We start from the raw sequence: 17,588 nt of genomic DNA, 5'->3' as shown, positions 1-17,588 counted from the left end.
TCAATATCCATGCCCTGTGGAAGATCATGCATCACGAGTCAATATCTATGCATCGCAAAAGATCATGCATCACGAGTCGATATCCATGCATCGCGAGTCAATATCCATGCATCGCGGAAGATCATGAATCGCGAGTCAATATCCATGCATTGCGGAAAATCATGCATCTCGAGTCAATATTCATGCGTCGCGGAAGATCATGCATCGCGAGTTAATATCCAAGCATCACGAGAAGATTTCATACCTCGCAGAAATCTATGCATCACGAGAAGATTTCATGCCTCGTTGAAATTTATGCATCGCGAGAATATTTCATACCTCGCAGAAACTTATGCATCACGAGAAGATTTCATACCTCGCAGAAATTTATGCATCGCGAGAAGATTTTATACCTCGCAGAAATTTATGCATCACGAGAATATTCCATGCCTCGTTGAAATTTATGCATCGCGAGAGGATTCCATGCCTCCCAGAAAGTTATGCATCATGAGAAGATTTCATACCTCGCATAAATTTATGCATCGCGGGAAGATATCCATGCCCGACAAGAAGTCATGCACTGCCATAAAAGGAAATCATGCATCCCAAGAGAAATATTTATCCGTCGGCATCAACTGCATTCTTTTATTTTGATAAAGTTAACATCAATAAGAGAATCGAAGGCGACGTCAAGAGAAATACTAGCACACACATAAACTTTCCTTTATGTTAACATATTGAAGATTATATTGCAAACACAAGACATAAGCTTTATTTGCTTTACGTCAAACCAATCGAGTTGATGTCAAATGTCAAGGAGAACAATTAAGTGTCGATATGGTTAAAGACACTGTCTCCCATTTTAATTGGATTTTTATGCTGACGAGTTTTATCTCAGTATTTGTCGAGAGCATCCAAGAGGATGAATTCTCCGAAACATACCACAGGTGCGGACGACATCAAAAATGATGCCGCACAATATAGAACTTTTTCTTAACAGCAAACTGGACATAGTCCAAAAAGGAGTGTAAAACTCTTAGGACGCGAGAAGTGGAGTGACTTCCACCACAATTAAATCACACTCCTATCAGAAGGCATGTAGGTTTTTCTTTGAGTTTTGTCAGTTTTGGTCTCGCATCCGGAAATTTCGATCTACCAAAAACAAAGTTCCAATCTGAGTGACAATGCGCCAATAGTTTTGGAAATTATGTCTGTGTAAATTCTTAATTATGGGTGTGAAGTACACCACATGCATGGCTAAGAGGTTACAAGTCTCCTTTTCATACTCAACTTAATTTGTCACTTGTACAGAACCAAAGGTTATCTAGCATAATATATTTCCTTTTCAACCGATCGAGTCGAACTACAAACAGCCTGATTCCTAAGGTTTAAGGATATGTAGGCAGACTCAATGTAGAAACTTGGTTGTATCCAACATTCGCTCTCAAATCTTATTCTCGAGCATTTCGGTAACTTCATAATTAAGTATCGAGGTGACTTTTGGTTTCTTTCAAAATCGTGCGTTAAATTAAGCGTATCGAACTACAAGTGGACTGAATTCAAATATAGCCTGAGATATGTAGGAAACCCATTTTCAGAGCTCGGCCATAATTCTTAAAGTCCATACCAAAATTCCTTTCCTAAAAGATGAAGATGTGGTTGGTCGGAATTGGATTGGTCAATTTCATTTTTCTCGAATTTTCTCGCATCAATCCAAGTAAAATGAGTGATAGTTGTTGACACACAAGTTTGACCCACTCTTAAATGATTAATTCACGAGGTTTTCAATTCTAAACAATATAACTAGATTTTATGAAAAATTTAAATTTTTTTTAAGTGGTTTAAAAAAAAATCAGTTTTTACTAAAATATTTAGACATTTGGTATGATTCGAAAAATAGTGTATGTTTTCAAGTTAGTTTATAATTCAGATTGATTATTCCATTTTGTTAAATTAAAAGCTTGTTAACTAATTTTTTAAGTTCATCGCTTTTTATTTTATTTAGCCAATTAATTCAATGTGGATGTGATGGGGATTTCAATTGGTTATAATTGTAAGTAAAAATTTAAGGAATCCCATAGTGTAATTCAATAATTACATTCTGTCCCGATAAATTTAGTATTTACAAAAAATCCCTTAAATTTGTTGTTCTGTGATACTTTAGACTCTAGTGATACATGGTAAATGATACATGGTAAGTTTAAACTGTTGAGAAAAAAATGGGGAAAAAACGGTACAATTAATGTTGTTACTAAAACAGCTTAATTTAAGGTAACAGATCATTAATCACCATAAAATCAGCACGTAATTGGATATTAATTTCAAATTTTGAAAATCAAAGATTATATCATCTATTTTGAAGTCTATTTATCTTTTCAATCTCGCTTCTTTAAATAATTATTGATCATTTCTAAGAATCCTTTGAAATCCTTAAAGTACACTACGGTCAATTTGACAATAAGAATATATAATGTTTCTCTTTAGTTATAATTGAATATTGGGGTTTCTCGCTTTTATTTTATGTATGTTATGCTTGGTTGAATATCTGTCTTTTTTTTGTGAACGATGCACTCTATTCATCCAATAGTGTTCAATACAAAACAAATAGATGATAACTATCTACACTCCTATCAATTACAAAAAGTTTATACATGCTACAGCTACAAAACACGAGAAACAATCTTACATAGTGAATAAAAAGACAATAGAACAACTTCTCTAATTACAAGACCTAAGGGTATGAATTTGAAGCAAGTAAAGGTCTTTGGAAGCTGGAGATGCTTCTGCCTCTGGTGTTTATATGCAGTACAGTTTCCTTGCATAATCAGTCTGCTGAAGATACTCCTCCCCCCTGGAATCTGATCACATTCTTGTCCTTTAGGAAATTGTTGTTAAAATTGACAGCAAACCTTATGGGATGTGTTGGGATCTTTTTAATCTTGTACTTCATTGGTTGCAATTTGAAAATAAAACAACAAATTATAACGATATTGAAATATAAATACTAAATAAAACAACTAATAACTTACTGATACATGGTTTCAGTTTTCAGAAATCCATACTACATGAAAAACATGTAATACATGTCTACTACATGTATCAGTGAATTAACTAAAACATTATAACATGTGATACATATCTAATACATGTATCAGAAACATCTACTAAACAATATACACACTGATTCTCTATGTATCATCAAGTACAGTTGATGACGCATTTATTAAATTTAGTGAATGATACATTATAACAATTTTCAAAACATGTATCAGTACATCAACTAAACAACTAATACCTTACTGATACATGATATCAGTTTTCAGGAATTCATACTACATGCAAAACATGTGATACATATCTACTACATGTATCAATGCATTGACTAAACACTGTACACACTGATTCTATATGTATCATCAAGCACAGTTGATGACGCATTTACTAAACTTATTGAATGATACATTATAACAATTTTCAAAACTTCATGATACATATAAAATATTATGATACACAACAAATTCATGTATCCATGATATTGTTAAATCCCAGATTTAACTCTTTCAAACTGCTGAGTGCTGCAGATATAAAACGGTTGGCTAACAATGTGGAATGGTTTTGCTTTAGTCAGTTCTTTTTGGCAGATAACAAATGTCTTCCACTTACCCAAAAACTTCTCACATCCATCATCTAAAAGGTGAGATCTATTGACATTTAGCGACTTCAACGAAGTGAGAGCTGCATTATGATAAACGAACTATCAGAAACTTCAACAACGTGATGGAATCCCAGAATAGAGAAGTAATTCCCCGAAAAATTCTCTTTTACTTCATAAAGTTTGTCCCGCAAACTAGTCCTAGTAAGTTAACATGGAAATTAAAACAGTAAAAGCAGACCTGTGAGGTAATCCAAACATGACGCAGTAACAACAGACCCTTCCAAGTTTAGCACGACTAGTTTGTACAGATCTGTAAAAGAATGAAATATTATCAAATCCAGATTACATCTTAACGTAGAACAAAAAGGAAATGTTAACTTTACGAAAAGCAGCCGAAGAGACTATTAATTGAGCTTCTTACAGCCAGAGTCTTTGTTTGAATCCATCTGAAGATTCATAGGATCATGCAAAAAGAACTGAAACTTGATGGAGAACAAAACGGTAGAAGTTAAGAGAAGTTGTCCTGCTTCCTGAAATTTTTACTTTTTTAAATTTCAAATTTTTTGAATTTTGAAATTCAAAATTTCAAAATTTGGTCTTTTATTTAAAATTAATTAAATTTAATAATTCAAAATCAAAAAGCTGATTTAAAAGGTTGAGTGTTTAAATGGATAAAATTCAAAAACTGATTTAAGAGGTTGAGTGTTTTAATGGAGAAAAAATAGGCATTAAAATGGTAAATGTGTATTATAGGAGAGAGAATGTAATGTATCTAAAAACATACACTAAAATTAAAAAAAAGGGAATTATGTAATATTTAAAAAAAGTAGGGAAAATTAGAGAATATAAAAATTATAGTTGTGTATTTAAGTTATTTTTCCTAATTGTAATTCGTGTAGCCCGAATCTCAGTTAGACCTCACCAATTCAATATCTTGACCCATTTTGATTGACCATGTTGAGCCTTTATTTGGAATTTCCAGCAAAACCTCCCAGCCCACCTTTCACGCCAAAGTAACCCGACCAGATCCAGTACTCATTAGGAGCTAAACTTCTGTATATTTTCCTTTCTCTTCTTCACACGAAGGAACTCAGAACAGTACGAGGCAACACTGAAAATTACCCACGCACTCCTTTTATTTTTCGATGCAAAGCTCCAAGCAGCGTCATCACGTGAGCGACATGGCTGGTTCGGTATGCTCCTCATCTGTGCTTTTTGTATTTTTCCTTCCCATCGCTCTGAATTCAAAGAAAAGCAGCTACAACTTCGTCCTTGCTCGCGCGAGATCGAGCTACGTCGAGCGGCAAGGACAATGGAATTCATCGGATTCGTCGGTCACACTTCCTATTTCGCAATGGGTTGAAAATTTGCAGAAAAGGTGTTTAGAAAACACGGTGAAAGTTTTTGAATTAAAGTTGTTTGAGAATCGGAATTTCCGTTCTGCCCTTCACCCCCCAAATTCGAAAACCCCAATTCTCCTATATATAATCTCTTCTTGGTCATTGCTTAGTAATGAGTTTTTTTAGAGAGAAAACATAGTTAAAGGTTTAAAAGCTACCAATCAGAAAAATCGAAAAAAAAAATTAGTTGGACCTTGTGAAGTTAAATATTCAGAGAAGAGAACATACAAAAGCTTAAAAGAGAATAGCTAAGCCATACATGAATACGCTAAGAGGGGCGAGGTAGCCGGAGTTTAGATTTTTTTTTTTAATCCTTTGTTTCGTTTCCCTGATTGACTACCTTTTCGAGTTACATTTTGGTGGTGGTGAAGACGATGCTTATCTGCTCGTTCCTGTCTTCTTCGCTGTCCCGGAAGAGGTGAGAATATCGCCTTTATTTCGCTTATAGATTCCTCTCTTCTCTACCTTGTAGATCCGCTTCGACCTCTCGAATAATTTCTTCTCATTAAGATGTCTTTGTGTTATTTTTGAAATGACATAAGGTTTATTTTAATATGTGTTCTCTATTAGCAGTCTTCTTGAATCCTTCTGGGTTGTTGAACTTTTGCTTCAATCTCTGCGTTTTAGAGGTTTAGTTGAACATCACTTTGAGCTTTTTTTTTTAGTGTTGTATGATGTGTGGAAGTTGTAAGTGTTATTCTTTAGTATTGTACAATGAGTTGACCAAAGTTTCTTATTTTAGAAGAATCATCCTTTTTCTTCTTTGTCTAATTTGTGTTAAGTGGCGACTCTAAAAAGTCAAAAACATATAAAACTCTCACAAAAATAATATTTTCCGAAAACGTAATAAAACAATGGGTTTCTCATGTGGATCCCACCTGACCCAATATAGTTTATGTAAAAGAAGCTAAATATTATTTTTAAAAGAGTGGGAACATTTACATTCTTTAACAGTAACATGCAGTCCATTTAAAATAATTCTTTACACTTGAAAAAAGAGAGAAATATCATTAAAAAAAATGATAGACCATTTATTTTTTAACATTGACCTCAAACAATCCAAGAGGTTACTTAGTTCGTGCCGTTGCACTTTCTTTTCTTGAGATTCAAAGTCCCCATCGGATCAAATCCTCAAAAAATATATCATTGATTAGTTTTCCTCTATGGTTAAAGATACACAATCGTATTCCTCTTGCTATTAATTATTACACTGGTATCAGAGCGACATTAGTTGTTCCATGTGTGAGATGTTATTTCTTGAAATAAAAAGTTCTTAAGTGTTTTTTTTTTATAATTTTTTCTTATGGGGAAAAGATAATTTGGATCTAGAGAATAGAAAATCCGCCAATATCCAAAATAGAATTTATTCTTACCTTTAAGACAAATAAGTGGATGAGAATCATGTTATGTATAGATCCGATGAGTATTGAACTCGTCACCTATTGATCAAAATCAGATGTGATACAATTATTCCATGGATCTGATTTGTAAACGAATAATATATTTATTTTCTCCATTGTTCCTTTGAACAACAATCTGGGTTAAAATTGTTTCTCAAGAATTTTGTGGGTCTGTGGTTTTTCTTTTAGGAATTTGTGGGTCTATTTTCTTTTTTGTGAAAAGATTATTGTTCTAATGAAAATTGAAAGAAGAAACAATTTACCAGTACAATGTATTTCTTGAAGAGTTGAAAAGTTTTGCACTATACTAATGATTGTTTTTAAAATAAAAAAAGGAAAGATTTTATGCATTTTTTTTATTATTGAAAAAAAATTAGTACTACAGAAGTATAATACAAGTTGTACTATTTCCTTTTTTAATATGGGAAAATGTGAAGTCCTCTATTGCATTATTTGTTCGGTATAAGATTAATATTATGTGTGTTTTTAAGATAGCCATATTAGATTTTTTTTTGATGACATAAATATATAATAACAATGTCAATAAGATTGGTCTTGATAAATTCATTTTGTCCTTATGCTCTTTAATCGTTTTTTGTCTTCTACAAATGATAGTGACATGTATTGTCACATTTAAAAATTCAACAATTCCTATTGTTTTGTTGTTCATATTTCACTTATGGCTGAACATGAACAAACTCGAATCATTCCAATTGGAAATTCAAGAAGTCTAGCAAAGGGACAATGTAGAAAAGAACAACATCGTAAGACATGTCTCTGAGGGCAAGAAGTCTCCAAATTACTAATCCAAGGGCAACACAAACAAGAATAGAATTTAACAGAAATAAAATGTTTAAACATATCCCTTAATGTTTCAGCACATTATTTTATTCACCTCTTTAAATTAAAATGCGTTGAATTGGCAGGATTCGTTGAAATTTCAAATTTGAGAGTCTAATCTTATTTAACATACACTCTCTGTGAAACTTGGATTAATAGATTGACTTTTACTTATCACGACATTTGATCTAGACAACTTTTTAGGGTTTATATTTATTAACTTGAAGACTTGTGAGAGAATTTTAGATTTAGATGACTTGTAATATGTTATTGCTATTTTGAATTACAATATGTAAATTATGTAGTTTGTTTTTTTTCAATTTATTTTATTAGACTTAAAAATATTTGTTATTAAAGTCTTCAATATATTGGTATACACATTAAGAAATTAGTTCATAATTTGGTTGAATTTTGAATTTGTAGATGATGATTGGATGCTTACATGTCTTTTCATTGCATATCAAACCTTTATGAGAATTGATTTTCTTGAATATGTATGTCATATACATGAATGATTAAATATTCTTGCCTTATTATATAAAATATATGTATGACATAAAAAAATATCATTGTTGACCTAAACAAATGTGAAAAACTGAATGGTGACAATTATGACATTTGGAATCATAAATATGGTATGTACTAAAAGGGAAAAAATGCTCTCTTGAATCAACCAGAACAGAGTAACACTTAACAATATGTACGGATCTTGAAGTTTATAAAGCTTTGATAAAGGCTAATCCCACTTCCCGTGGTATACTAGCTAGTTCTGTGATTGATAACCTCATACATGAATGTGATAAATTCCCTACTCATGCTATGTGGGAAAATCTACGAGGAAGGTATGGGGTACGTCTGTGATGTCAAAATGACCGCTCAACTCAAAAGTATTGTTCATGTTCTTTAAGATGACCAATAAATTCAGGCAGTGATTCGTTCACTTACCAATAACTGAGAACATTTAAAGGTAAATGTAACACATATTGATAGCATCAAAACATTTTTTAATGTTGCCCACTATGTTAATGATGAAGATGAGCATCTACATGATACTAAAGCTTCTCCTAATACCTTTGTGTTAGAGTCAAGTGGTACAGAATCTTCAAGCTTCAAACACAAGAAGAATCGGAAAATAACTGAGAAAGACAAAAATACTAGAGAAGGACCCTCTAAGAAAAAGAACGTAAATTCCAAGAAATAAAAAAGGTTACTCAAGAAGAGAGATAAAATAAAAATTAAGTGCTATAATTGCAAAGTGCTAGGGTATTTTGCTCGTGAATGTATTTAGGCAATAAAGGTAATATTTGTTAATGCATCTCTAAAAACGACATGTATATCTAGCACTTCTTTACTAACTGAATCTTATCATAGATGGATTGTAGACTCAAGATCCACCGACCACGTGAGTTGAGATAGAGAAGAATTTGAGGATTTTCATCGAGTTTCATCTAAATCAATGTGGATCAACGTAGAAAATAATGCTAAACTTGAAGTCAAAAGGATAGACACATGAAAAGTGACCTTGTGGGGTAAGTGCTCCTTGATGTTGCATAACATCCTATATACTCCAGAGATTCGACGAAACTTAGTATCTTTCTATGTTCTTTTAGACGTATGTTATAATTTATCATATAGTCTCAATGATTTTAGAATAACTCTAGATAATTTTTTATATGGTTTTTGATTTTTTTGTGATCGTTTTATAGTTTTAGATTGTAATCCTTGAATTTATGACTATTATGTTGATCGTTGTGTAATTACATGCTATTTAAGTAATAATGATGTTGATGTTATTAAATGACATGCAACATTAGGTCATATAGGGAAATATTGAATGAATAGGTTGGCAGACGAAGGAAATTTAAGTTCTTTCACCAAAATTGATATGCCAACTTGTGAAACTATCTTGGTGGAAAGGTTACACGTAAATCATTCGGGAAGACTAAAAGATTTGAGTGTCCACTTCATGTAATCCATTATGATATTTCTTTATAAATGCGAGGGGAAAATGTGGTGCTACATATTACATTACATTAATTGATGATGTTATAAGTAATTTTCTACCCCTTTTCATCCTTCGTCACACTAGCTTGAAAATAAAAAAGTCAACTAGCGTTGGACCCACAAGATAGTGCTACGTAGGCCGAAAAGGGGTAGAAAATTATTAATAAAATAAGTTCATGGAGGTAATATACCTTAGTTTAGTATAAGTGTGTCTCTGAGATTTCAAGCATAGGTTGAGGGGGTACTTGTGCATTATCTCAATTTAAATATAAATATTAAATTAGAGATTTAATTAGGAATTCATTGAGTTAAATGAAAAGGTCAATACGCATTCAAGTAATTAAAATGATATAATATTTACGAAGAGGGGCCTAAAATGCTCTAAACTTTTTGAAATGGTAAACATCTTCCCTCCATTCACCTTTTGATCCCCAAATACCCCGATGTCAACCTTTTGGCTCAAACCTACCTTTATTTCTTATTGGCCGCACTTATAAGGTTGATGAAGGGTAAATTTATGCACAGTCTCATAGTTTAAGGCAATTTAGGCCCTTCTCCATTAAAATAATTTGGAATTACTAAATATATTGGACCGTATACTTAGCATGATTTTGGGTTCCATGGTATTTTTATTCTTGGATCTTGTTCACCATTTTAATTTTTAAGTCTTTTTAAACTTAGAGTAAAATAAAAAGGGAGAAAATACAACGAAATTCATTTATCAATGGTTTGTTCAATAGAAGATGATTTTAATTAAGCAACTATGTACGTATACTATGATTTTTCTTTTGCCTTAATAAAAAATTCAAAATAAAAGAATGAAAATAACCTATTTTGCAATTCCAACCAAACATGAAAATAATACAAATTCAAACAATATGAACATGTAAGTTCACTTCAAGGTTAAATCCTAGATATCTTTATTAATTGAGAATAAGTAATGAAAAAAGAATAGAAAGAGGAAACTGAACAAGAGAATTTGATAACTGATAGAAAACATAATATTAAAAAAATATTAATCATTTTTTAAATTGACGATCAAATAATACAAGTATCAAATTTTGTTAGATCTCCAAATATGAATTGGGTAGTAAATTACCGGTTGATTTAAAATACGTTAATGTAGATATATATCATGAAATTAATATTTTTAATATTAGTTTCAAGCTTATTGGCTCAAAATATGAATCATATGTAGTTTTCATTATTAATCTGAGAAGGATTTGAATTAAGACCAATCAGATTTTGCAACATAATAAAAAAATGTTTAATATTATTTCTTTAGACGACTTGTTAAAAATAAGAGAAAATATGAACCAAAGGTTTGCATCAAGGATATTATTGAGCCAAAAGGTTAACGTAAGAGACAATTGAAGGTCGAAAGAGGGATGAAGGAAAAAAAGTTTTTAATTTGAGCGAAAAGGTTAAAAAAATTAACATATAATTTCTAAAATTAATTTATAAAGGGGTAAAAACGTAATCCAACAGTGGCTTCTTGTACAAGTACATAGGAAAAATAAAATTCCCTTGCTACTATCCAAGCTAAACAAAATATTTGGAGCTCAAGGTTAAAATCAGTGGCACGTAGAAATATACCAAATCTTTTTTGTGGCGATATTGTCTGGACAAGTTTGTACATTCCATTGTGTACTTTTACCTCCCATTAGAATAGGATAATTTTGTGATAAAAATTTAGACAAATTGGTATCATCCGATGTCTTTTGGTTATGACATAGATTTTGAACATGCAAGGTAGCAGAGTTAGCTGTAATGATCTAGAAAACAACTTCATGAAAACCATCGTTCAAAAGGACGAAATAAAAGGATACTACATGACATTAGAAATAGTGTAGGGTATAAATTGACATAAGATTAGTTAATAATAACAAATTGAGCACTGAACCATGATTCTAAAAATATGAAAGATAACATATATAGAAATAATGATTAGTAAATATGGTTGCAAATCAAGCCAATCAAGAAGAATCACAAGAGCAATAATGGTAATATATAGATATATCACCCTAATAGATACGCTCTAGTAAATTTGAGTAGTATTGCTAATGGTAGAGAAGCAACAACACATACTATTTCCTTCAATAACTTATATTTAAAACTTATGATTGAATGATGACACTAATTCTAACTGATCAATGCAAAATAAAAATAAAAATGAGATTCAAAATGTATGAAAAGTAGGCTTACATCTAAACATGGAAATCACACACTACCAAAATCAAGGACATTGACTCGCATAAAGATGAAACAAGAAGAGGAAGCATCATACCACAAGGAAAGCACACCCTACAAGAATAAGAAAGAATGGTTTGTTTAGTTCCATTAAGTGTTTTTGGTATTTGAGGACAGTAGGAATCACTGAAATAGACGAAATATACAATGAACAAATGTATGTATTTATATCCACAATTTCACATACTAAAATAAATTGCTTAGGTAACAATATTCAAGTCAAAGTGACAGACAGATCAACTAAATAAGATAATGACCAGGCAGAGAAGCTACCAATATCATTCACACAACTTTCTTTTTTAATGCATCTTCAATGCAGATTCCTTTCTTAAGTTAATATGAATGTCAAATTGGTCATTCTAGTAACTATAAACCTCATCAAATTAGAAAAAGATTGCATCATAAGGAAACAAGAATAATTCATCAATTAGCTATAACTTTTCCTTAATTGGTTCAATACGATGCAACAACTCTTTTCCATTCTTTTTTTGTGAGCCACACAAAATACATATGCCAACATTCAATATCTTTTCGATGACGACATGAGAAGGAAAAAAATTGTAAATTCTTTAAAGCTTCACTACTTGTGAAACAAAATACGTCTTGAATCATAGTATTGACAAAAATACTCTGGATCCAAGTTGATGGTTCATCCGAATGCGTGGCCATGTAAAGTCCTTGAGCCCAGTATAGATGGAAAACATTCCCACACATGTAGCCATCTACTGTTGCTTCACATCGAATATAAATGTACCATCATAGTCCAAATTGATATGTTTAAAACTAAGGTTACAACAATAGTCTTGGAAAAGACTAGGCTTAATGCAACAAATATTAGAAAGAATGGTCTCTTAAAAAGGCTGACAGTGCTCCTACTTTTCTCCGACATGCTTGAATTTGGTACTGATTTGGATTTTTTTTTAATTATTCTTCTTCCTCCTCTTGTAACAACATTTTCGTCTTCGAGGCATATAGGCTAATAACTAAAAGGGAGTTGGATTAACTAGAGAAGGTGGTGGTGGTATACCTTCTCTTCTTGTTCGTGATCCACTTCCATCAGCTCCTGGACAGAGCTAGCACCAAATGAAAGATCTACGGTATTTATGTCGATGTCTCCTGAAATACTACATCTCCCTCATGGTGCATCTTACACCCTCTACATAGAGGGACTTCCTCCGGACAACTCCAGAAGAGAAGTAGCTCATATCCTTTGAGATGTCATTTACTAAATGATTATATTTGTTGCTTGTTCCCAAATTTCTCTGAATCATTATATTTGTTGATTGTTCCCAAATATATTTTGAGGGTAGTGGGGTAAAAGCAACAAATATATTCAGAAATTAATAATGATTCAGTAAATGACATATGAATAGATATGAGCTACTTGTCTTCTGGAGTTGTCCGGAGGAAGTCCCTCTATGTAAAGGGTTTTAGGAGCACCATGAGGGAGAGGTAGTGTTTCACGAGCCCTTGATATAAACACCATAGCTCTTCCATTTGGTGCTATCTCTAGCCCACGAGCTGATGCAAGTGGATCACAAATAGGAAGGGACGGTTTACCACTACCACGTGCTCTGGATCACAAATAGGAGGGGACGGTTTACCACTACCACGTGCTCTATCTAGTCCAACTCCCTAGTAGTTATTAACTTCTCTGTCTTGAAGAGAAGAAAGTTTCTACAAGAGGAAGAATAATAAAAGAACAATTGAAATAAGCAAGAAATTCAAGCATGCCTGAGGAATGTGGAGATGTGTCAAATTAAGCTTCAGGTTAACCAAACTCAGCTTCAGTGATTATTAAACTTCTACAACATATGTGACCATCCTTATAACTATTGGCTCTTATAGGAGAATCAGACAGTATAGGGTGCACTCGGTCCTTGGAGATGCATTCCTATGTTTCATTTCCTAATCAAAATCAATACGTATTTAAAAGAATGAAGTTCATTTTTAATTGATGCAAACGGCCGAAAATATATCTCTATATAATATATACCAAAGAGCCTTGTCGAAGATAACCTTTTGAACTCTATGAGTGCTTAGAAGAAATCACCCAACTGATTGAGACAAATAATTAGTTGATATCCATACAGAATGCTTGAAATACTTTTCACTGGAATCTTACTTCTAAAAGAATTTTTATTTCCTTTTTTTGGAGCATAAAAATGCTTTAGAAAATATAAAAATCTATCCTTCAAGGTGCCTAAACCCGTAGCTCTTTTTCCAGCCTCCCAGCCCTACTTATCATCAACATTATGCCATTCTACAAGAGAATATGGTAAACTTTTGCCAGAGACATACTCTAATACTGGATAAACTTGAAGCCAAATGTAATTTATTCTACATGCACTCTCATTATATACAACAAGTGCACAACACTCGCCACCTCCTCCTTTGCTGACATTAATATAGAAATATCTTACTCTGTTGACACCGATCAAACCATAGAAAAAGAAAGAAGAAACTTCAGAAGTCCACATCAGAAAGCAATCTAGTTTGGCTATAAAATAACTCTTGGAGAAAGAAAAAAGCAACTAAAGGAGAAAAGCCAAAAATTGGGCATACTCCCTAGGAAAATAAGACACATATGCTTTAGATGAAGATAAACTTAAATACCTTTCAGCATAAGCTACAAAAACACTCTCTTCCTAAGGAATGAAAAACAAAAAAGAACCATCAAAACTAACCCGCAGAGTGTTTGTGTATAACATAACATGCCTACATAAAAGATTAACGTTCCAAGCCACCTTTGGCGTGTAACTATTATTTTTTTTTTCAACCTGTATCACTAATATACTTATATTAATGAGTATTTTTAAATCTATAAATATTAAAACACTAAAGAAAATAGAACCTGAAACAAATTAAATATTTTAAATGAAATATTTTTCTCAAAAAAGAAAATCGAGCTCATAGAATGTACAATCTCGTTAAGAAGATTCTTCCCCTCAAGTATCGAAGGTTAGAATATATCCTCATAGGATAGAATTATATTACTCACCGCCGAATTGGTACCAAAAACCACGGCGTCAGGAAAAAACTCAAGAACAATAAATTACACTTATAATACTAGGCTTAGTAGAAGAGGAAGTTTAGAAATTATTATTCGTTATTGAAAAATAAGAGGAAACTCCTTTATATATATAGACAACAGAGGTTAGTGTGAGCGAGTGCTTATTTGGTCTTCTAGGAATGGTCGCAGCCCTTTAAAAATGTCACAACCCTTCAGAAAAGCCATAGTTTTTATGAAAAAGACGTAACTTTTAATAGAAGTCACAACACTTTATAAAAGTCATAACTATTCAAAAAGGTTCACAACTTTCGTAAAAGTACCAAATCTTCAAAAAGTCAATTCTTCATTTACATTGACAACTTTTGGAAACTTAAAAATTACTCATAGAATTAAATAAATTTTGGCCTTGAAGGGTTCTTTGCTAATAGATCCTACAACATGACGATCCTAATATGCTATCAAATCCTTTTGGTAGGTACAAATCTAAGGTTCTAATGAGTTCACAGAGTAGGATAAAAGATAAATCTCCTTTCTGAAATGTCACAACAATCTCAATTTCACGTACTTATATTTATCTTTCAAAACCATTTCTTTAGAAATCCAATCTCTAGGAGGAAAAAGGTTAACTAATATTTGTTGTGTACATTATCATTTTAGACTCTATAAAAAATTATACCACATATTTTTTCTTTCCTCCCATTGGTGCTATGTTTGAATTTACTTCACCTTTAATTTTAGAAGAACACAATCAGTTTGGCCATATATTTAATTAAATTTATTACTATTTATAGGAGACATATTCATTTAGAATAAGTAGGTAGCAGTTAGTACTATTATTAAGTGGTGCAACTGGGTAATTGCAATGTTGTTAATTAGAAACCCTTCGTTGAAATTTATAATGTGCAATTAAGGAAAACTTAATCTTCCTAGTTATATGAAAAAATGTTGAATCCCCATGACATAAGCGTAGATACTTTTATAGTGGAAAATGGAATTCAAAATATATTTAGAGAATATATTCAAGTGTTAGGTGTACAATCTAGTATTTATCTCCATCAACCACTATTGTAATTACATTTGTCAGTCCTATTTAAACCATCTACAACCTCTAAATTAATTGCTTAAAATCGTAACTAGAACTTGATACATTCTATAAGTTATTTTGGGTCATGGGTTGTTCATACCAATCCCACCTGACCCAATATTGTGTCTGAAAAAGTAGCTAAATATTATTTTGAAAAGAGCGGGAACAGTTACATTGTTTAACGGTAACATACAATCCATCTAAGTAGTTCTTCACACTTGAAAAAAGAGAGAAATATCATAAACAAAAAGAGAAAGAAAAATAAAAATGACATACCATTTATTTATTAACATTGACATCAAACATTCGAAGAGGTTACTTAGTTCGTGTCATTGCACTTTCTTTTCTTGAGATTCAAAGTCCCAATCCAAGCAAATCCTCAAAAAAGATATCATTGGTTTAGTTTTCCGCTACGGTTAAAAGATATACAGTCTTATTCCTCTAACTGTTAATAATTACACTGATATCAGAGCAACATTAATTGTTACATGTGTGAGATGTTATTTCTTGAAAAAATAGTGCTTAATTTTATTTTATTTTTTGCTGAATTTTTTCTTATAAGAAAATAATAATTTTGATCTAGAGAATAGAAAATCTGCGAATATAAAAATAATATTTTTTTCTTACCTTTAAGACTTATCAGTGGATGAGAATCATATTGGATATAGATTCGATGAGAATTGCACTCGCCATCTTTTGATCAAAAATCAGATGTGATATAACTATTCCATTTGATTTTATTTGTAAACGGATAAGATATTTATTTTCTCCATTGTTCCTCTGAACAACAGATTTGGGAAAAATTGTTTCTCCATAATTTTGTGGGTCTGTGATTTTTTTTTTTTAAAATTTGTGGGTCTATTTTCATTTTTGTGAAAAAGATGATTGTTCTAATGAAAATTGAAAGAAGAAAGAATATGCCAGTACAATGTATTTCTTGAAGAGTTGAAAAGGTTTGCACTATATTAATTATTGTTTTTAAATTAAAAAAGGGAAAGAATTGATGCATTTTTTTAATTCTTTAAAAAGAAATTAGTGCAATACTAGTACTAAAGAAGTGTAGTACAAGTTGTACTATTACTATATCTTTAATATGGGAAAATGTGAAGTCCTCTATTGCATATATTTGTTGTCTATAAGATTAATATTGTGTTTTTTTTAAAATAGTCATATTAGATTTTTTTGAAGACTTAAATATATAATAAGCATGTCAATAAGATTGGTCTTGATAAATTCATTTAGTCCTTATGCTCTTTAAACATTTTTGTCTTCTACAAATGATAGTGACATGTATTATCATATTTAAAAATTCAATAATTCCTATAGTTTTGTTGTTCATATTTCACACATGGCTGAACATGAACAAACTCGAATTATTCCAATTGGAAATTCTAGAAGTCTAGCAAAGGGTCAACGTAAAAGAGAACAACATCGTGAGACATGTCTCTGAGGGCGTGAAGTCATACAAGTTAGTAATCCAAGGGAAACACAAACAAGAAAAGAATTTAATAGAACATAAGTGTTTGAAGATATCCCTTAATGTTTCAGCACATGATTTTATTCATCTCTTTAAATTAAAGTGCATTAAATTGGCAGGATTTGTTCAAATTTCAAATTGGATAGTTTTAGCTTATTTAACAAACTTTCTCTATGAACTTTGGATTAATAGATTCACTTATACTTATCACGACATTTGATCCAGTCAGCTTTTTCGGGTTTATATTTATTACCTTGAAGACTTGTGAGGGGATTTTAGATTAAAATGACTTGTAATATGTTATTGCTTTTTCGAATTACAATATATAAATTATGTAGTTTTTTTTCAATTTATTTTTTTATTAGACTTAAAAATCTTTGCTAATAAAGTCTTTAATATATTGGTATACACATTATGAAATTAGTTAAAAATTTGTTTGAATTTTCAATATGTAGATGATGATTGGATGCTTACATGTCTTTTCGT

General features: G+C 31.5%; 2 long non-coding RNA genes across 2 annotated transcripts; both read right to left on the bottom strand.

Moving 5' to 3' along the window:
• Positions 1-3,235: 3,235 nt before the first annotated feature.
• On the bottom strand, positions 3,236-6,728 carry LOC107032597. Its single transcript, XR_001458387.2, has 3 exons — positions 5,375-6,728; positions 3,873-3,944; positions 3,236-3,714 (listed from the first exon to the last, which is right to left on the bottom strand). It is a non-coding gene; the product is annotated as an uncharacterized LOC107032597 (long non-coding RNA).
• Positions 6,729-11,368: 4,640 nt separating this feature from the next.
• LOC107001899 lies at positions 11,369-16,580 on the bottom strand. Its single transcript, XR_001454482.2, has 2 exons — positions 15,902-16,580; positions 11,369-11,582 (listed from the first exon to the last, which is right to left on the bottom strand). It is a non-coding gene; the product is annotated as an uncharacterized LOC107001899 (long non-coding RNA).
• Positions 16,581-17,588: the final 1,008 nt, after the last annotated feature.

The sequence above is a fragment of the Solanum pennellii genome, chromosome 10 (assembly GCF_001406875.1).
Source record: "Solanum pennellii chromosome 10, SPENNV200".
Taxonomy (NCBI): domain Eukaryota; kingdom Viridiplantae; phylum Streptophyta; class Magnoliopsida; order Solanales; family Solanaceae; genus Solanum; species Solanum pennellii.
This window is presented reverse-complemented; position numbering and strand designations above follow the sequence as displayed.